The sequence below is a fragment of the Neovison vison genome, chromosome 10, assembly GCF_020171115.1.
Source record: "Neovison vison isolate M4711 chromosome 10, ASM_NN_V1, whole genome shotgun sequence".
NCBI lineage: Eukaryota > Metazoa > Chordata > Mammalia > Carnivora > Mustelidae > Neogale > Neogale vison.
In genome coordinates, this window is record NC_058100.1 from 41,172,351 (window position 1) to 41,193,497 (window position 21,147).

Consider the following 21,147-nt stretch of genomic DNA (forward strand, 5'->3'; position numbering starts at 1 on the left):
TCAGTTGGTTAAGCATGTGAATCTTGGTTTTCACTCCGGGGGTAATCTCAGGGTCCTGGGATGGAGCCCCACGTTAAGCCCCACATCGAGCCCCACATCAGGCTCCTCACTCAGGAGGAAGTCTGCTTGAGGGTTTTCTCTCTCTCTCTCTCTCTCTGCGCCCCTCCCCCACTCTTGCATGCACATGCACGCGCTCTCTCAAATACATAAATAAATCTTTTTAAAAAAAGGAGGTATAAGCTTCCAGTGATAATAAGTCATAGAGATGAAGAGTACAACATGGGAAATATAATCAATAATGTAGTGACTTTGGTGACAGTAACTAGCTTTATTGTGGGGATCATTTCATAGCATACAAAAATATTGAGTCACTATGATGTATACCTGAAACTAACAGGATTTTAAAAAAAGATTTTATATATTTATTTGAGAGAGAGAGAATGAGAGAGAGCATGAGAGGGAGGAGGGTCGGAGGGAGAAGCAGACTCCCTGCTGAGCAGGGAACCTGATGTGGAACTCAATCCTGGGGCTCAAGGATCATGAGCTTAGTTGAAAGCAGTTGCCTAACCGACTGAGCCCCCCAGGTGCCCCTTACAGAATATTATATGTAGATTATACTTCAGGTAAAAAAAAAAAAAAGAATGAATTCAGGATTTAAATAGATATTTCTGTAAGGAAGATGTAAAAGTAGCTGTAAATATGTGACATGATGCCCAAGGTCATTACTCATCGGGGAAATGCACATGAAAACTACAACGAGGTACCATTCGTACCCACTCGGAAGACAGACAGTCTGAGGTGTTAGCAAGGACACGGAGACACTGAATCCTTATATGCAGCTGGCGGAAACGAGGAAGTGTGGAAACAGCCAGACAGATCCTCAAAAAGTTACACACAGAATTATTGTATGACCACCCCCCAAAAATTTTCACACCACGGCACATACCCAAGAGAAATGAGAAAATACATCTACATGGAAGCTTGTACACGGATGTCGACAATGTTATTCATAATAGCCAGAAAGTGGAGATAGTCTGTGTGTCCACCAGCAGAGGAATGGTTGGACAAAATGTGGCCTATCCGTAAAACGGGATGATATTTGGCAATAAAAAGGAAGGAAGTAGTGATGCATCTAGAACGTGGACACATCTTGTAGCCATTCTGGTGAGGGAAAGAAGCCGGACACAAACGACCACACATCGTGTGATCCCATGTTTATGGAGCGGCCACGATCCGTCAGTCTGTAGCGTAGTGAGTAGCAGGGACTGAGGTGGGGAGTGACAGCTGGTGCGTACAGAGTTTCTTTTAGGGGGGATCAGAGCGTTCTGGAAGTAGCGATGGTTATACAACCATGCAAATGTCCTAAAGACGTACTCGTTGAGTGGGTGAATCGTACAGCGTGTCAGTTACATCTCAGCAGGCCTGTTTGAAACACGAAGAGCACCATAGAGGCGTGTCTGTCACTGTAAAATTTACTAGTCGCCTTCAGACAAAGTCCAGACTCCTCGGACTGGCTTTCAAGGCGTGTTATTTATAGAGAACATTTTTCTTCCTTCATCTATTCATCTGTAAACCAGACACCTGTTCAAATGTCATAGTGCGTCGAACTGGGTGCCTCTCCTTCTGGATGGAGGCTCCCTCCGTCCCTCGGTCACAGCCCCCAGCTCAGTCTGCCTCCTGTCATGATTCCTGGATTGTCCTGTTACCTACATCTGATTGAGGGCTCTCTGGGATCAGGGAGTGGGCTCACTTGCATTAGCATCCCCCGGACCCCTGGTCTTATCCAGCTGTTACATGACCATTGTCACCTCCCGACACAGTGACTGGACTGCGAAATTGTTAGACGTGACCCTGGAGATGAATCTGAAGGAGACAACTCCTTCACGGCAGTTTTTACAGAACAACATGAAACCAAGCATACAAAGACATTTTGGGGAACCCTTAAAACCCTAACCGCGCGGGGCGTCGTCATGATTATATCCGTAACCCTGGTAACTATGCAAATCAGTGTCAATTAACTCTTGGCGGCCCTCTAAGATCCCTTATCGGCTACATGAGTTTTGTCGGATGAGGTAATGCACTTTTTTTGGGGACACTCGTCACTGATGAGATTGGCAGCGTGTCATAGTTGTAAACAGAACTGTCTCATGTGCGCGGCCATGACAAAGAGGGAACCGGGTGCCAGAAGTTCTGTGAAAACACTTACATTCATTTCAGTGAGAAGGAGTCGTGATCTGGTAAATAAATTAATGTTCTGCTCTGTTCCTCTGCTTCTCTGCTAATGAGTGGGCCCCGGAGACCCTTGTCCTGGGTGATAAGTCCCTGATAGCCATTCAAGTTCAGCATAAAACTCCTCTTCTCTGGGGATCTTCCTTTTTTTTTTTTTTTTAAAGATTTTATTTAATTATTTGACAGTGAGAGAGATCATCAGCAGGCAGAGAGAGAGAAGGAAGCGGGCTCCCTGCTGAGCAGAGCCCGATGCAGGGCTCAATCCCAGGACCCTGAGATCATGACCTGAGCCAAAGGCAGAGGCTTAACCCACTGAGCCACCCAGGCGCCCCTGGGGATCTTCCTTTAAAACCAGAATTCTTTAAGGAAATGTACTTAGCAACTAAGCATAGTTAAAATATACAGAAGTGCATAGTACCACCCATGTTTAACAAATGCATTTTTTTGGGGGGGGGCATATCTGCTTTGGATTGTTTTTTTAATGCGAAACATTTCACAGACAACTGAATCTTCCTCCCCACCTCCACCCCGTCCTCAAAAGTTACGATTATCTTCAAGCAGAAACCTTTAAATGATTCATCTGTTGGTTCATCTTTGGTGTCAAGTCTGGAGGCCATTTTCCATTTCCAAAGTGTCAGTCTGCCTTGTTCCCCATGTTCAGAGCTCATGTTGGAGCCCAGTGAATAGGAGGTTTACCCAAGCTCATTTAAATCAGCGTCTGGCTAAGGGGAGGACAGTGACTCATCACCATATTCCTGGAATTCTGGCAAGAGGAGGAAGAAAGCTGTGTGCTCTTATCTTTGAAATCTGGAAGTTTGGTGACACCAGGACCTTTTGGATGTGGCAGCCATGGGGCAAAAAAACCCCTATTTATTTATTTGACAGAGAGATCCAACAAAAGAGGGAATACAAGCAATGGGAGGGTGGGGGAGGGAGAAAGAGGCTACCCACCGAGCAGGGAGCCCAATGTGGGGCTCGATCCCAGCACCCTGGAATCATGACCTGAGCCAAAGGCAGAGGCTTAACTGACTGAGCCATGCAGGTGCCCCCCCCTCCCCATTTTTAAAAGTAGTTTCCACATCCAGCATGGAGCCCAATGTGGGGCTTGAACTCATGACCCCGAGATCAAGACCTGAGCTAGGTCAAGAGTCGGATGCTCAACTGACTGAACCAGCCAGGCACCCCCGTCCTGGTGCAGTTTCCAGACTGTCCAATTGCGAATCAGTCCAATCCCATAACAGTTTTGGGGAAGGGGACACAACATTAGGCACTAGGGAGAGGAAAACAAAATGACCTCTGTGGGGACAGGTGTGGGAGGACACGTATCTTATTTGCATCTGTACCCGCCACGTTCACACATAAACTTGGGATGTCTTTTTAAAATACCTGCAGGGGAGCAGAAAGAGAATGGTGAAGTACGGGAGGGAAGAGGAAGGGAAAGTGGGGATGGAAACATGAGTTCTAATCTCAGGTCCCATTGGTCCGTGGAACATGGGCTGCAAGGTGTGATGCTTCCCCGACGTGGCCCACAGACTTCACCTTGGGCTTCTCAGGACAGAGTTGAAAGAACAGAAAGGGATCAGTGACACAATGTAGGGCCCTTGTGTCCTCAAGCCTGATGGGGTGGGGAGGGGGACTGATCAGGACATTTTTGTGGCGTGTGCAATGCACTGGAGCCATGTGTGTGATATTGTCGGGAGCACAGCTGAGGACCAGTGGTAACGGGATCAAGAATGCCTGGTAACCAAGTGCTATTAGTGTCAATAATGCAGCCACAGGCATGGTGATGGCTACTTTTATGTGTCAACCTGTTGGGCCCTGTGTTCCCAGATATGTGGTCAAATGTGATTCTGAGTGTGTCCGTGAGGGTGTTTGGGGATGAGATTAGCATTTGAATACATGGCTGAAGTAAAGCAGATTGCCCTCTCCACTTAGGGTGGGTCCAGTCTAATCAGTTGAAGAGCAAATAGAGCAAAAAGGCTGTTTCCCTTGAGTAGGAGTGAACTTCCCCTCCTCTGCTGCCTTTGATCTGGAGCATTGTTTTTTGTTTGTTTGTTTTTTCTTTTCTCCTGCCTTTGGACTAGAATTGAAACATGGTCTCTCCCTGGGTCTGGAGCCTCCTCACCTTCAGGCAGGAACATACCCTCTGCTCTCCTGGGTCTCAGCTTGCCAAGTCCCCTTGCAGATCTTGGGACTTTTCAGCCTCCATAATCACACAAGCCAGTTCTTTACAATAAATCTTTTATGAGAGAGTATGAAATCTTATATGAGTGTGTGTATATACACACACAAATAGGCACACACACTTCTGTTTTTCTGTAGACCCCTAACGCAAACATTTTATATGCAGAGAGAGATAGCATGGGCCTTAGCTTCTAATTGTGAAATTTCTCTGGATTCACAGGCCTCTAACTGAAATCACTGAATGGCAGGAGGATTTCATACTCTCTAATCTATTAAGTATTCTTATAATAATAACAATATCAATAATGACATTTATGGCATACCTCGTAGCACATCTCTTAGCTCCTATTATAGCATATATATTACATATTAGTGCACTGAAGCCTCATTACAATATTCTAAGGGAATCGAGGCCCTCGAAAGTTAAGGGAAGTCATCCAAGGTCACAAAATGACGTTGTATTTTCAGGGCCCTAATCTGAGTAAAGCCGATCTTCCGTGTGCTCTTAGGGGTGAAGGTTGGAGAGGGCTCCACAGTGGGAGAACCACTCAGTGCTTGCCCCTCTCCCACCCCAGGCTCCTCTCTGTCTCTGGGAAGGGGGGACAGGCATGCGTGCGGCGTGGGTTGTTAATGTGGCGTGAACAGTAGGTGGTGTTGGCAGCAGGATGGCAGAGAGAGAGCTCCCGGGAAGGGGGACACCTGCCGGAGCTGTCGTGCGGGGACCCTCCAGCTGGCTCTGTGGAGGGGGGTCCTTCAGAGCAGCTGCAAAGGAAAAGTGGTCACAGCAACCACCGATGTCCCCCCAGCTATGAAATTTAGAAAGTGCTCTCTGAGGTCACGGGTAGCCTGCGAGGACCAGAGCAGAGATGCCAGGGAAGTTGTTGGACACTAAGTTCTGTGCTCCCTCAGCAGTTCCATCGACACCTCGGGGGTCTCTGCTGAGGGCTGTCTGCACATCGGCATGAAGCTCGTGAGGGGAAACGGGACAGAGAGCATTCGCCGGTTCTGGAGAGGGGGAGAGAGAGGTGAGGCTAATGTCTCCCTACTCTGACAACATTCTCACCTCCTGGTTTTTCCTTTCTGATGATCCACTTCCTGGGATCTAACCTCAGCTCACAAGGAGCCTGATGACCTCTGGATCAAAGCCCGGAGTAAGTCCACATTTCTGTCGTTGTGGCAGGGCGACCTACCTTGGGTCCATCAGTGGATTGGTCTGTGCTTAATAAAGCTGTCTCTGAAGTTGAGGTTGGGCAGTCACCTGTGTGTCATCGAGCCCCCTGAAACAGCATCCTGTCTGCTCTTTGGGGAGCCAGCCTTGCCTGTTCTATCTGAGATCAGAATCCTCCAAGCTGGGTCGGGGTGTGCCTCCAGGAGCTCCAGACTGTGGGCCTCCTGAGGGGGTGGGTAGGGACACAACTTAGAGGTCTCAGGACCTAGAGTGTGGAGGTGGCTGTGTGGAGGTAGTGAGTACTGGGATCTGGGGATCCTGATGACCTGCTTCCTGGCCTGTCAGCCTGCTACCTCCCTTCCCGCCAGGTAAATACTGTTTAGACACCCAGCTTCTGATTAAAGCTGCATGATGGGACTCGTACTAGGGATGCAGCCGATGGCCCGTGTCAGCTTGTTGGAGTTAAAAAATATATTTTAATTTGTTTAGTTCTCTGGGGAAATTATCTGAGCCTGCGTGTGATAATCAGCTTTCACAAAACCTGAAATTATTTGAGCCACAAAAATGAGATTTTTAATCTACATAAATAAAGAAGTCTTTTGCTCCACGTGCCCCAACTTTTTTTTTTTTCTTGAGAGGAGGGGACATTAAGAAAATTCTAATTCATTCCTCCCCTTTCCCCCAGGACACCGTCATTAGCAGTTTAGAAAATGATTATATCCCTAGTACTGTGTGCAACATTTTCACATATGTTTTCTCTTTTTATTTTAAACTTTATACAAACTCTTAAGCTTACGTAGGTGGTGGCAAGTATAGCTCCCCCTTTTAGGGAAGAAAGTGTGTCACTGTGACATTGAGATTTGCCCAAGTTCACATGGCTGGTGGGTTGCAGAGTAAGGACTAGAACCCAGGTCTGGTGGCAACAGCTTGATGGTCTTCCATGCTACCAGGCTGCCTCAAAGTAATGACAGCAGGAGAGAGTTTATAAGAGAATAGAGTTGAAGATTCAAGTGGATTTATAGTTGTACTCCGTCTGCATCAGTCAAGATTAGCTGTGTTAAGTTGTGATAACACACCAGAGTCTGGTGGTTTAACTCGTTTATGCAGAGTCCCCTGTGGGTCTGGGAGACTTTCCAGGGCTGTTACTCTCCATGTCTCCAAACCACTTTGATCTCCGGACCTTAGTACGTCAGCATGAAACTTCGGGATGCACCGAGGTAGGGGAAAGGGAGCTGAAGGGTTGCATGTTGGTTTTAAATGCTTCAGCCTGGAAGAGACCAAATTCAATGCCAGTTGCTTGGCCCTGCCCAGCTGCCCAAAGGGCCTTGTCTTCACTGTGTCTTGGAAGGGAAGGAAAACCAGCAATATTGGCAACCACTATCAGTGACTGCCAGGCCATCTGCAGACCAGAAGGTCCACACTGGGGAGCAGATCCCCTGGGATGAACACCCATGTCCCAGATCCCGAGGAAAGCAATTCTCACTACTAGAAGTTACTGTGGAGGCCCATCTAAGGGTCTGACAGATATTTAACAGACAGAAATCACACCACATCTTGTGAATGTCTACATTATGGTTCGAGGCTCGTGATGCCTGTTTTACAGATACCGTTTTCCTGATGAGCCTTCAGTGATTCCCCCCCTTGGCCTCTCAAGCCAGCTCACTATCTTACCTCTTGGCCTTGACACAAGGTGGCCTGTGCCCTGCCATCCTGCTCCCTCCCTGGATCCCAGCTCCTCCTCCCTCTACACTCAGGTCTCAGCTCAAATACCATCTTCTCAGCACCTGGGGGACACCCCTTCCTTGGTTCCCTGTCAGCCCCTCTCTTTAGCTTTACCAGCAAGTGCATCTTTGTGGTGTAGTGTCCTGTTCAGACACACAAATGCCCACCAAGGTGGAAAACTGGGGGTCATGGAAGGGTACTGACAGCAGCCCTAGCTGGTCCGAGTTACACTCAGCACAGGCGTGCTGGGTGCGTGGAAGCAACTGAATGCTCGTTTGCTGAAGGAACACACAGGTGACAAATGAGTGGGAGAGGCCGGAATAGGTGGGCTGAGCTGACCCACTGGGATCCCACGCTCTTCTCCTTTGGCTGTGTGTACGCCATCATCGAGATGGTTCTTTCTGATGGGTGCCTGAGTGGCACAGCGGGTTAAGCGCCCAACTCTTGATTTTGGCTCAGCTCAGGTCATGGTCTCAGGGTCGTGAGATCAAGCTCTGCGTTGGGCTTTGCACTGAGCACGGAGTCTGCTTGAGATTCTCTCTCTCCCTCCATCCCTCCTGCGCTCATACTTTCTCTTTCTCTAAAAAAATAGAAAAGAAGAAGAAAGAAAGAAAAGCATGGCTATCTTTGAGCTTTGCCCCTATTTCTCTTGTTCTCCTTATCAGTGCTCTTGGTAAATACCCTGGGTTTGCCAGCTGCCTGATACTCTACGACCTTGCCTTGAAAGTGATAGACAGATCTTATTTCATTTTTTAAAAAGATTTTATTTATTTATTTGTTAGAGCACAAGCAGGAGGAACAGGGACCCGATGCAGGGCTCGATCCCAGGACCCCGAGATCATGACCTGCACCAAAGGCAGACACTTAATGATGGAGTCACCCAGGCACCCCTCATATTTTAATCTTAAATTTCTATTTCTTCAGCAAGGTTTATATTTGTGTGATAATACAAAATTAATGCTCAGTGTCATTAGGTACCTGAATCATTTGACTTACAATCCCCGAGTTCTTGTTCAGTGGGTATAGAGTTTCATTTTGGGAACATGAAAGTTCTGCAGATGGATGGTAGGGGGGGTTGTACAGTAGTGTGAATGAAGTGAATCCTTTCCACTGTGCACTTAAAGCAAGTTGAAATGGGGTGCCTGGGGGGCTCAGTCAGCTGAGTGTCTGCCTTCGGCTCAGGATATGATCCCAGGGTCCTGGGATCCAGCCCCACATTGGGCTCCCTGCTCAGTGGGGAGTCTCCTTCCCCCTCTCCCACTGCCTCAGACTCTTTTTCACTCTCTCTTTCTCTCTCACATGATGAAATTCTTACAAACAAACAAAAATCAAAATACCCTGAGCTGAAATGGTAAGTATTATGTATATTGGACTGTAATAAAAATGAGGCTCCCATCACTATATATAGTTACCATTTTCTTATACAGGTGAAGGACAGACAATGTGGTCTGGACAGTATAGTGTCACTTAACTGGACCACAGCCCGCCTCATGTTACAGTTCCTGTGGGATGGCCCAAACAGGAAGACTGCTAAGATCAAGTACGTCTTGGTTCTCTGACATCCTTATTTAGGAAATCTCTTATCCAGATGAGATGTATTTTGGCTCAAGAGAAGAATTCTCTACCTCTTTTCCCAAGACAAAAAGCCAGCTCAGGGATCTGCAGATCTTTTTTGAACGATCACCAATGTCTTGTCATTTTTTTCCCCTCTGATAGAACTTGCTATTATATTATATTATATTATATTATATTATTTTTTTAAAGATTTTATTTATTTGACAGAGAGAGACACAGCAAGAGAGGGAACACAAGCAGAGGGAGAGGGAGAAGGAGAAACAGGCCTCTTGCCAAGCAGGGAGCCCGACGCGGGGCTTGATCCCAGGACCCCGGGATCATGACCCGAGCTGGAGGCAGATGCTTAACGACTGAGCCACCCAGGTGCCCTTTATTTTATTTTTTTAAAGATTCTATTTATTTATTTGAGACAGAGAGGGAGAGAGCATGAGCTGGGGGAGGGGCAGAGGCAGAGGGAGAAGCAGGCTCCCCACGAGCAGGGAGCTTGACTCTGGCAGGTTCCAGGACGCTGGGATCAGGACCTGAGCTGAAGGCAGAGGCTCAACCAACTATGACACCCAGGCACCCCTAGAATTTGCTTCTAAAAACAGTTGTATCTGTCTTTGGCTTTCTCTGATTGACTTGTTTCACTTAGCATATGATTTCACTCATACACGGCATTTAAGAAACAAAACAAATGAGCAAGGGGAAAAATGAGAGAGAGAGAGAGAGAAATCAAGAAATGGGCTCTTAGCTTTAGAGAACCCACTGCTGGGCACCAGAGGGGCGGTGGGTGGGGGGGAGGGTGACACAGGCGATGGGGATGAAGGAGGGCACCTGTCGTGGTGTACAGAAGTGTCGAATGTCTGAAACCGATACCACCTGGTTTGTTAACTGGAATTAAAGGAAAGCAAAATACAAATACAAAAGTGCTTCAACGACCTCATCTCCCTGCCTTTATAATTCAGTAACAATTCATTCATCCTACCTGGGCCAACGTATCTAGACCCCTCTGGCCGCCCCGTGGTATTTGTGACAGGCGGGGGACAGCCGGTCTCTCCACGTGAACCTGACGTAGTCGTTGCACTTGGAATAATGCATAAGCACGGATAACAGTGTGATGTCCGTGGGGCTCTCGAGAGACCCAGCCGAGCCCAAGAAACCCATTGTCCCCTGCAGGGAAACCAGGCGATGGGCAGGTCGCTTGCGTCTGGCGCGTCTCCTTTAAGAGTGGCGGTGCCTGCGTTGTCCGGCCGTGGAGCGGGGCTCCCCGAGGCCGGGTGATGGATGCCCCCGTCAGGCCTGCATATTGAATCTGTTACGTGCCAGTGATGTACGATTTCAGCATCTCGGGGGTGATTTGGATTCTCTGTACTCCCTGCCTGGGATTTTGCGCCCACGTTGTTCGGTGCCTTCCTGCCCAGCAAGAGGAGGATAAATCTAGAAAACTGCTTGAAAATGGATCTACTGCATTCAGTCCTCTTATCATGAAAAGATCTCAAAGGCCAGGCCTTCCTTTTCTTATCCGTGGAAGGAAGGAGTCGAAGGAAGCTTCCTTCCAGCTCTGCAAATTCGAAAATTCTAGCTAACAGAGAGCAGTATGAAGGAGGGCTTCATTGTCCTGATGATTTTCTGTCTGGCAGGTCCGGAGGGCTCCTTGTCTGGGTTTCAGACAACCATCCTCTCTTCTTCGGGGCTTGATCGATCCGTTTAGTCTAAGCTTGAGGCGGGAGCAACAGGGGAAGCTGTTGGTTTGGGGCACTGCTGAGAAAAACAGCCCGATCGCCTCTCACTTTGCAGAATGGAGTCTATAGGACACCAGGTGGGGCCTGTGCTTTGGTTTGGACGGACGGAGAGGACCGCGTGCCCAGGCCTAGGAAAGCGGGGAGCTTGTTTGGTTTCCTTCCGTAGCCGGGCGCGGAAGCCCCCTTGCAGAGGCTGACTCTTCAGGGCGCACGTCTGGTCATTTCGCTCACACCCCTCCGGACCTGGGCTGTCTCCACAGCCTGCTGGGGCAGGTGTCCTGAGCAGACGAGCGCCACTCTGTGCCTCGGATGGGACCTTTCTTGCTGGCCGTCGGAAGATCTAAGACCTAAAACCAGAAAACTTGGCCCAAGTAGAACGGCCGTCGGGTTTTATCTTTCTGTCTTCAGTGGCCCTAAAAAATACAGGGCACTCATGGGAATGGAACACTCGGAAGCGAGCTAATGTCTCTAAGGTCACCGGTTCTACTTCTCGCTTCCAGGCTAGGACAGCGCCAGGCCTCTCTCCGGGGGCAGAATCAGCCAGAAGCGCAGCCAGGGCAAGTCTGTGGTTTCTGCTCTTAGTTCGCGCGGCCCCAGTTAGGAGGGCTACAGACGCTGAGCCCAGAAATAGGAGATCTTGGAGCCCATTTGGATTTAACCCTGGGTCAAAACAGCAAATATTTATTAAGTACACACGAAAGGTCGGGTACGACGGACAAAATCAATCAATTGATCAATATGAAGATTTCTCACTGTTCAGGGGAAGGAGGCAGGACACGAATGGCAAATACAGCTGTGAATTCCACTTAGTCTCTGCAAGATGAAGGAAGAGGCAGAGAAAGAGAATTTCGTCAGCACCTGAGTATCCCTCAGGGGCTTGCCTGATTGCCTCCGTTGCTTCTGCGGGGTGGGGGGGGCTCTTTATCCCGGGAACTATACAGTCTGACAGAATGACTTGCCCACCAGTGTCCGCTTGACTCCTGAGCTGTAGGTAACAGACGGGGCTGGAATATCCCAGAACCGAGTATAGTCATGTTCCCGGGTTGACCTTTCACATCGGGGGCTTTGCTGTGACTCCTGGAGGTCACAGGACTAAGACAGTAAGCACCGAGCATGAGTTTGGAAGACTCTGACACATGCCTTGGAGTTCCGGGATGGAAGGTGGTTCTGGAAACCCCGCAAGCGATTTCTTCTGCCTGCTGCTGTGTCTATCGTCCCTGAGCTGTAACATGGCCAGATTAGGTCTCACGCGGGCGCACGAGACAAGGACCAACAAAACAGAGTAAAGAGAGAAGGGTTTCTTAATAACAAGGACAGCTCCCTCCTTGAGATTAGCCTAAACCAAGGGGAGGGAACCTTTGTAAATAGGAAAAATATAGGGATATTTGGATGATGGTTCTTTTGGGGATTTATATCAAGCTTTATTTCTCCTCTGGTTAAGAAGCATCGTTAGCGTAGAGGAAAAATCTGAGATTCATGAAGTATCAGACGCTGGAGGAATGGGGATTTGGGCGGGGGCAGAGATCAGTTCAGTAAAGCTACGGGTATTCTTTTCCTCTTAAGTTAGAACTCCCTGGGTGCTCACAGACAGAAAGCAAGACGCACGCTAAACACATGTCACCCAGCTAAGTGACACCATGACCGGATCCCATTCACTTACCCTCTCAGCCTTCGGGGACCTAGAAGTCCGTCCTCCCGTGTTCATCCGCAGGGGCTTCCTGACTTTGGGACTTCTTACAGCTGTCATTTAGTACAGAGAACAGCCTGCTGAGGACTCGGTGACAATGTGGCATTTTTCTGGGCCACTTCTTGCTCAGCATTCCCCACGAAGGCTTCTGTTCCTGGCTGCGTGCCCGGCCTGACAAACAGCCATGAAAATGACTTGGCACAAGGTGATTGTTTTTTTTTTTTTTTTTTTAAAAATCATTGCTGAGGTTACTTCATTACTACATCCTTCATGCTTAGCAAAGTAATTACTATGCTGGGTTTTTTTTTTTAATCAAAAGAAACATTGGTAATGATTTCCCATATCTGGATTCCAGAATATTCGGTGATCTCTGAGCTTTGTCACTTTGTGTGTGTACATGTAGTGGAATCCATGTCCTTCCTTAAAAATGTATCTGCAAGGGCGCCTGGGTGGCTCAGTTGGTCAAGCGTCTGACTCTTGATTTCAGCTCAGGTTGTGATCTCAGGGTCGTGAGTTCAAGTCCTGTGTCAGGCTCCACACTCAGTGGGGAGTCTGCTGGAGGATTCTCTCCCTCTGCCCCCCACCCCCGCTTTGCGCTCTCACCCACATTCCCTAAATAAATAAATAGGTAGGTAGGTAGACGGATAGACTCTTTAGAAAATGTATCCACAAATTCCTGGGGATACATCGTGATTAAAGCTGCAGGCCCTTTTCCAGAATTTTTTGAATAACTTGAATACCGTGATCTCAGTACTTACAGGGGTCTGTGGTTCATTTCTGCAGTCACCTTGGACAAGAGAATGTTGTACAGGAAAATACAGCCCCGTGGCTTTGTGAAGGCGTGAGTGGAAGCGTTCTGTGGGTCAGGTTTATGAGTCCGTGGACTGTTCAGTTGTAGCTCAGATACAGATCCCTCAGGCGGGAATGATTTTGTAGCTCAGAAAGATAGGCTCCTTGTTACTATTTTGTCTGCAATTAGCCCAGACTTCAGAACTCGTATCTGTTCCAAGTAGTCCGTGAGTGTTCACAGTGAAATGACGCTGGGTTTTTAGAAACAACTGTAACTTGAACGTATGCAGGATGGTACTGTTTGTGGAGTGCTTTTATAGGTTTCATTTTATTTGACTGGTAGGACAGTCGGCCCTGGGAGGTCGACTCGCTAGTGTTATTCCTACTTGTTCCAGATGAGGGACTGGAGGTTCCACAAGCAGGGACTGACGTGCACACGGTCACGTCGTTAGGGCCGAGGCCAGGAGACAGGCACCCCTCTACCACCCTCTTTTTTTACATTTATGTTTATTTTTTTAAAAGATTTTATTTATTTATAGGAGAGAGAGAGAGAGCAGGCATGAGTAGGGGGCAGAGGGAGAGGGAGAAGCAGACTCCCCGCTGAATGGGGAACCCGATGTGGGGCTCGATCCCAGGACCCTGAGATCATGACTTGAGCCGAAGGCAGACGCTTAACCAATTGAGCCACCCAGGTGCCCCACCTTGTCCTTTAAAAAAAAAAAAAGCTTAAGAGATTTATTACTAGTATTATTTTTTATAAAAAGCAGCTTTGGTTTTCTACAGAAAACAGTGAGCAAAAAATACAAACGAGTCCTCCGGTGCTTCTTATCCTACCCCTAGCCTCCCTGTTATTCACACTTGGCCACAGTGTGATTTGTTCTAATTGACGGACCTGGATTGATACTTATTATTGATTATTATCAGGTCCATAGTTTACCTTAGGGTTCATTCTTTGTGTTGGATGTTCTAGGAGTTTTGACCAATGTATGACAACATCCATCCATCGTTACGACATATACAGAATGATGGTTTCCTTGCCCTAAACACCCCACGGGCTCTGCCCGTTTCCTTTCCCCCCTCTAGAAGACCGATTTTTTCCTGCTCCATAGTTTCATCTTTTCCTGAAGGCCATGTAGTTGGAATCCTACAGTGTCCTTCTACTTCCTTTTTAAACTCAAGTATTTTCCCTTCCTTGTGTATTTCAGTAACAGTGACAGAATTTACTGCGTTTCTACTTGAGCTGAAACATTTTCTGGAACACAGGTGCATCCAGAGGTCTCTGTTTTTCACAACCATCTCCTCTGCTTATTCTTACCCCTGGTTGGAATATGGTCAATGGATTTCACTCTTGGTTAAAAGGTCCTCACTTAATATGGCAAAGCTGAGTGTTAGCGCATATCAAGAATCTTGTTCCTCCGAGGAAATCAGCTAAATTCCACGGTAGCCTAACCATGATCGTCTTACAAGAGAATTTTACCTATCTCAGTTCAGAAAACCGAAGCGCTGAAAGACGGAAAGTCTTGCGCAAGTAAAGATGTTAGAACAGAAATCAAAACTGGAGCTTCCTTATTCCCATCGGAGATGTTGCTGAGATTAGCCACGATTGGCCAGTATTCTGAAGAGAGACCTCGGAAGGAGAGGGCATGCCAGTTAGCTCAGCTGAGCAGCTGTGTGGCTCAGACCGTGGATTCTATCCTTGTGGAAGTCAGTGGGTTATCTTGGAGCTCACCTTTAAGCGGGAGTCTGGGTAATGCACTGCCAGATCATAAGGGAAAACCATGACACAGAGTTTAGCTCTCAGCCCCCTTTTACCCCGAAGTCAGGAACAAAGCAAGCCAAACACACCTACCCCAGGCAGATCAAACCCGTGACTTTCTTTTGCTTGAAGCATCCGAATGCTGGCATTGGTTGAAGGAAAAGATACATTCTCAAGTCATCTTCTAGTGGATACAGGAACAACAAATGCATCTATTAACTTGTTTTCTTGAAGATTTATTTATTTTGGAGGGGGAGGGTCGGGGAAAGGAAGAGAGAGTACCCTCAAACAGACTCCCTGCTGAGCAAGGAGCCTGACATGGGACTCAATCCCACAACCCTGAGATCATGACCTGAGCTGAAATCAAGAGTCGGACTCTTAACTGATGGAGCTGCCCGGGTGCCCTTGCCTCTGGCAGCTCACGCATTCTCATTGATTGTGGGTTTTCTGTTGCTTGGGTGGTAATTGTTTATAATTCTTAGAGATGCCCAGAGTAACAAAAAGATGAAGGAATATGGACATTGAATAGATCTTGCTTTTTAACAAGGACAGAGCCCCTTCACAAAAAGCTAACCAAGGATTCAACGATGGCTAATGCTTGTTCATTCTTCTAGTGCTTGGGTCATAAATTTGGGTGTTTTTAACCTTGTCAGTTAGATGGCAGCAAAGTGTAGTAGAAAACAGGTCGAGCTCATGGGTCAGTTTCTCCAGTTGGCTCCTAAGTCATTTAGTGATACTGGGTTTGGGTGACCCTGGGCAAGTCACCTGATTTCTTTGGATCTCCTTTGGCACATCTGCAAAATGGGAACAATGCTTGGCCCTGATGTAGGACTGAGGAGGGGATACGTGCTGGGAGTTTTGAGCTGTCAGGTACTCAAATAAAAAAATCTTAAAATAAAATAATAAATAGACAAAAGTCTTACCATTAATATTTATTTTAGGTGGTGTGTATATACATACGTCTGTATGTATGTCTTACTTGGTGTATATGTATTGTTCACACTCATTACATATGTGTGTATATCCACATATATGTGTACACATGTGCGTGTGTGTATACGTATGCCCTATCTGTGTTTTGTGCTTTGCGGTTTCGCAAAATCCTTCCCCAGCCATAACCCCGTTTGGCCCTCCCAGCAGTCTCTCTGAAGGGGGGATGTTCTTGCTTTCATTTTGTAAATATGGTTGAGCGAGTTTATGGTTCCTGAAACTTGATACAGTTACCATGATTTTGAAATGTGGGGAAAAAGAACTTCATGGCAGACAAAAGTCACAATTGCCAGTGATTTTGCCCCCAAACTGTGAATGAGTCTGAAAAGTTGCAAGAAATTCATTACCAAAATCAAGAAGATCCGCCTTTTGAAGGAGGCCTCTCTTGATGGGGAAAGACCAAGCCGCAGTATCTATCAGTGAACCACTAATTTGCATTTCAGATTTGACTTCCCAGGAAGGTTCTGTTCAGGACTGTATCTTTGAACAATCTGAAAACGCTACTTAAATTTGCTCTGAAGAAAGGCTCTAGGGGCGCCCGGGTGGCTCAGTTGGTTAAACCTCCGACTCTTTCAATTAGCAATAATCGCGCCTCGGATAAACCTCATTGGCTACGATACTGCCACTGCGCAAAGCTTTAAACCTCCGACTCTTGATCTCAGCTCAGAGCTTGATCTGAAGGTCATCAGTTCAAGCCCCATGTTGGGCTCCATACTTAAACAAAATGCTCTAAAAGCCTGACTCTCTAAGGTACTACCTGTTCATGTAGTTAATTTGTTAATTAATCAGTCCGTCTACCTGCATAATTATTCTTCCCCTCAAAACATTTAGTAAGCTCCTACTGTGTGCCCCGAAGGAGTGCACAGTGGGCAGCGTGGGTGGAGTTGGTTGGGATCTGCCTGGTCCAGGCTGAGCAGGAAGTACGTTGTCACGCCTGGATAGGGACCATATGGTGGACAGAGTTACCAGAAAAAAAATAAAATCAGAATATATTGTTTTGGACGTCTGATCTTCAAGACATGGCCTCCTCTTCATACAGAACTTTGAGATGTGCTGGCGGGCCAGAAAGACTTCTTTCCTCAGAGGCAGTAAACAGGGATAGCGTTTCCTACAAAATCCCCCGAGGTTCTAGGCAGATCCCTCTGCTGGGGGCTGGGGAAATCTCTATGGAGAAAGTTCTCTGTACCACGAGATTGCAGAGACCGTGGAGGATAAAACGAATCCTCGTGCTTTTTGGTTACGATGGATTCTTTTCTCTTTTTTTTAATCAGTCCTCCTTGGCTTAGTGCCCAGGTCCTTGTCTATCTTCCTTGACTTGAGACGTCTACTTTGGTGCCCTGTGCGGTGTTTGGCGAGTGCGGCATCTGAGACTCCCCCCGCAGGGCCAGGCATGAGTCAGGGGCCACTACGCCCAGAGCCTGTCGCCGCTGGGCTCCTGCAGACTTGCAGACATGAGAGGAGGATCCGAGATACCAGGTTCCTAAAGAAAGTCCGTGTCTGTCGCCACCTGCTCACACACATACCCAAGGGGGAATGGATCCTTTTCTCACCTCATTTAGATTGTTTATGTGTCTATAGCCAACGGGATGGGACTGTTTCATCGTTTACCTTTGAACTTAGGACACTTAGTGCAGTGCCTGGCACATAATAGATGTTTCATAAAATATATATATATATTAAAAGCTGAAAGAGGGGCCCCTGGCTGACTCAATCGGTTTAGCGTTTGATTTTTGAGTTTGGCTCAGGTCGTGATCTCAGGGTCATGAGATGCAGATGGAGGATCAGGTCCCCAGAAGCGAGGCCGTGAGTGGGACCCCTTCCCTGCCTTCATGGTCACCCCTTGGTCTTCATCTGGTCTTTCCTACACATTCCCTTCGTATCTTACTTGTCCTTACCCACCCTTTACAGTCTAAAGAAGTAAAAAAAAATATATATGTTATAACCACAATGATGTTGGGGCCAGGGACAGAGTGAAGTTTTGGGAGACAGGAACTTTCTACAATTTGGGGGATCCTCCTTCCAGACAAGAAGGCAGTGTTAACTCACCTCGTGGTGGTGAGCGTTTCTCAGTGTTCACCATGTATACATGTGTATCAGGTCATCACGCTGCACACGTTGACTTTACACAGTGTCACGTGTCAGTTACAGCTTGACAAAGCTGGACACCAAGGAGAGGAAGGAGAAGACCGTGCACATGCACTGTGGGGCCCCAGTGATCGACGCCCCAGAGCTGAAACCTCCTTTCGGTTTATAGGGATTCTGTTTCTGGTGAGGACCATCAGGTTTCTCCTGTTTTCTCTCCACTCATGCCCTTTGCCAGATGGCAGAGTTTTGAGGGTTGGCCTTGAAAAACCCGTCAAAAAGCCTTCTTTACGTAGTGGTATCCTTACAGGTGATCCGAGCATGGGGTATAAACATAAGCGAGCCTTATTGACCCTGTTTGTCACAAAGATTGTTTTACTGTTGACCCTTGAACGACATGGGTTTGACCTGTGCACGTCTCCTTATATGCAGAACTATTGCAATAAATCTGGTATGATTTTCTTTCTTTCTTTTTTTTTTTAAGATTTATTTATTTATTTGAGATAGAGGGACCACACAGGCAGGAGGGGCAGAGGGGGAGAGAGAGAGAGAGAGAAAGAGAATCTCAAGCGGATTCCACACTGAATGTGGAGCCTGACGCAAAGCTCGGTCTCGCAACCCAAAGATCATGACCTGAGCTGAAGCCAAGAGTCAGAGGATGGCACCACCCGGACGCCCCACTTCCTTATGATTTTCTTAGTAACTTTCTTTTCTCTAGCTTCCTTTATTGTATGGAGAAAGGAATATGATATGGATATGATATATACAATGTACATATCATACAGGATATATCATAGAGGATATGATATATACAATGTACAAATATGTGTTAATTGACTTTACGTTATTGGTAAGGCTTCTGGTCAACAGGTGCTCCTAACTGCCCCCCCCCAATTATTCACAGGTCAGTAATCCCTAGTCTCTCCCTCCTCCCGACTTGTAGCTATGACCTAACCCTAGAAGTCTGCATTTCCTGGAATAGACAGTAGGCGCTCTTGACCTGGAATTTACAAGTCCCAACTCCCCCAGTGCTGTGTGCTGAGAAGGGGTCTCGATATTTTCATGAATCGGACGATTCCCACGTGCTGAATGGCTTCCTGCCTGCCAGCTGCTACATGATTCCACCTTGGAGGATCTCAGAGGCTCCAGGAAGAGTCTAGAACCACTGTTTCTTTCTTTCTCTCCCTTCCTTCCTTCCTCTCTATTTCTTTCTTCTTTTTTTTTTCCTAAAGAATTTATTTGTCAGTGATAGAGCACAAGCAGGGGGAATGGCAGGCAGAGACAGAGGGAGAAGCAAACTCCCTGCTGAGCAGGGAGCCTGGTGTGGGGCTCGATCCCAGGACCCCAAGATCATGACCTGAGCCAAAGGCAGATGCTTAACTAACTGAGCCACCCAGGTGTCCCCAGAACCACTGATTCGTAACGTAGACTGCCAAGGAGTCTAGCCTCTGACGCCTTTTCTTCTGCAGTGACTACAAACATCTACGTGGTTTCGGCTATTTCTTTAATTAAATGTGTTTTCCAGTGTTTGAAGACACTAGACAAATGCAGGAAAAAAAAAAAGCGAGCGTGCTGCACGTTTATGAAGGTATTATCTGCAGTGGTAGAGTTTATCAGCCATCAAGCGCTCGTGGCTTCCAGAACGCGATAACGGGCTAACTGGGGATTGAAGGAATGCCTTGATCCTCTAGCCGGGGTGCGTGAAGAGTGGCAGTGAGTAGATCCATCTGCTCCTGTCAGAGCTGGCAAGAGGGTGACAGGTGACCCAGGGCAGGGAGCTCCTGAGCGAGCAGCTCTGCTGACAGGCCCGTGCTTAGCTGATGGTGGCTCACGGGAGTGGCCCCAAATGGGGCAGGAGACATGGTCTCGCTCACTCCTGCACCACCTGGAGTGTGTCCTGGTGGGGGAGTCATTGGGTCCTTTTTTGGGGTCTCAGGCCTAATACTTGCAAAAAAAAAAAAAAAACCGGTGCGGCGTGGGGGGGAATTTTCCTGCGACTCAGGCCTTTGTAGCCCTCTGTCTGTTCATTGCTTTCATCCAGTTTCTTCCCAAACAATGCAGATGTTAGGGACACCAACTTCCTACGCAGTTGAAAACCCACGTATCCCTTTCGACTCACCCCGAACTTAAGTACTCATAGCCTCCTGCCCACCAGAAACCTTCCCAATAACAGAAGCAGCCAATCAACACGTATTTTGTATGTCCCAGGGATCCGATACTGTATTCTTACCCTAAAGGAAGTTAGACTAGAGAAACTAAACCTGAAGTCAGGAAAATATGTTTACAGGACCATGTTTTATTTTTTATTTTTATTTTTTTTAAAGATTTTATTTATTTATTTGACAGAGAGAAATCACAAGTAGGCAGAGAGGCAGAGAGAGAGAGAGAGGGAAGCAGGCTCCCCGCCGAGCAGAGAGCCCGATGCAGGACTCGATCCCAGGACCCTGAGATCATGACCTGAGCCGAAGGCAGCGGCTTAACCCACTGAGCCGCCCAGGCGGCCCGGGACCGTGTTTTATTTATGGAAAGCAATCCACGTCTATGCGGCCACCCGCGGTTCAGCCCTGTGTTTCGGGCTCGCCTGTGTGTCTCTAAGTCAGGCCCAAGGTGATGAGTTCGTCGTAATCGTACCTGGTACGTCTTCCTGTTTGGATCTCTTCATCACATTTTACTTGTCAGTGACCAGTGGTTCATAAAAGCCCAGCTCCCACGAGGGCAGAGGGGCACGGCACCGTGACACTCTGATCGCCCTTCACCCATTCCCCGGACGGGCCCCAGGGTCGCCAACAACTCCTGCAGTCTGTCCCTGGGGTCGTGAAGGCAGGAGGCAGAGCAGCGAGTCGGACTTACCCTGGACGTTTCATGCATGCTTGTCGGGCGGGCGGGGTCCCCCTTCAGCTCTCCGCGTCCACGCGCCGTCTGGGCTGCATTGTGCGCGATTATTAATATATTATCATCTATTAGAGGGTAATTTTCTCTCATTTTCTGTCATTTTGCAGTTCTGCGCAAAAGGCAGTAGATTGTGGATTAAAATGCGGGCATCTGGATATCGCTGGAAGGAAACCAGCTGAGTTCACAGGCTCTCAGGGTGGCCGTATGCTTGAAAAGCATCAGCCGTTCCTGCCATTTCCCCTTTGGTGGCGAAGGGGGGTGCGGGAGAAGAGGGGCCACCAGTCCCCAGAGCATGTTAGGGACTCCCGGGAGACTGAATGTTTGCACCGGGCTGGTTGTGTGGGGGCTG

At 47.7% G+C, this 21,147-nt stretch overlaps 1 protein-coding gene and 1 non-coding gene across 2 annotated transcripts in view; one reads left to right on the forward strand and one right to left on the reverse strand.

The window, feature by feature from the left end:
* Positions 1–21,147, forward strand: part of KIF26B (kinesin family member 26B) — a 416,715-nt gene that overhangs the window by 118,796 nt on the left and 276,772 nt on the right. The window lies entirely within an intron of this gene.
* LOC122918974 lies at positions 16,314–16,461 on the reverse strand. Its single transcript, XR_006386735.1, has one exon. It is a non-coding gene; the product is annotated as a U4 spliceosomal RNA (small nuclear RNA).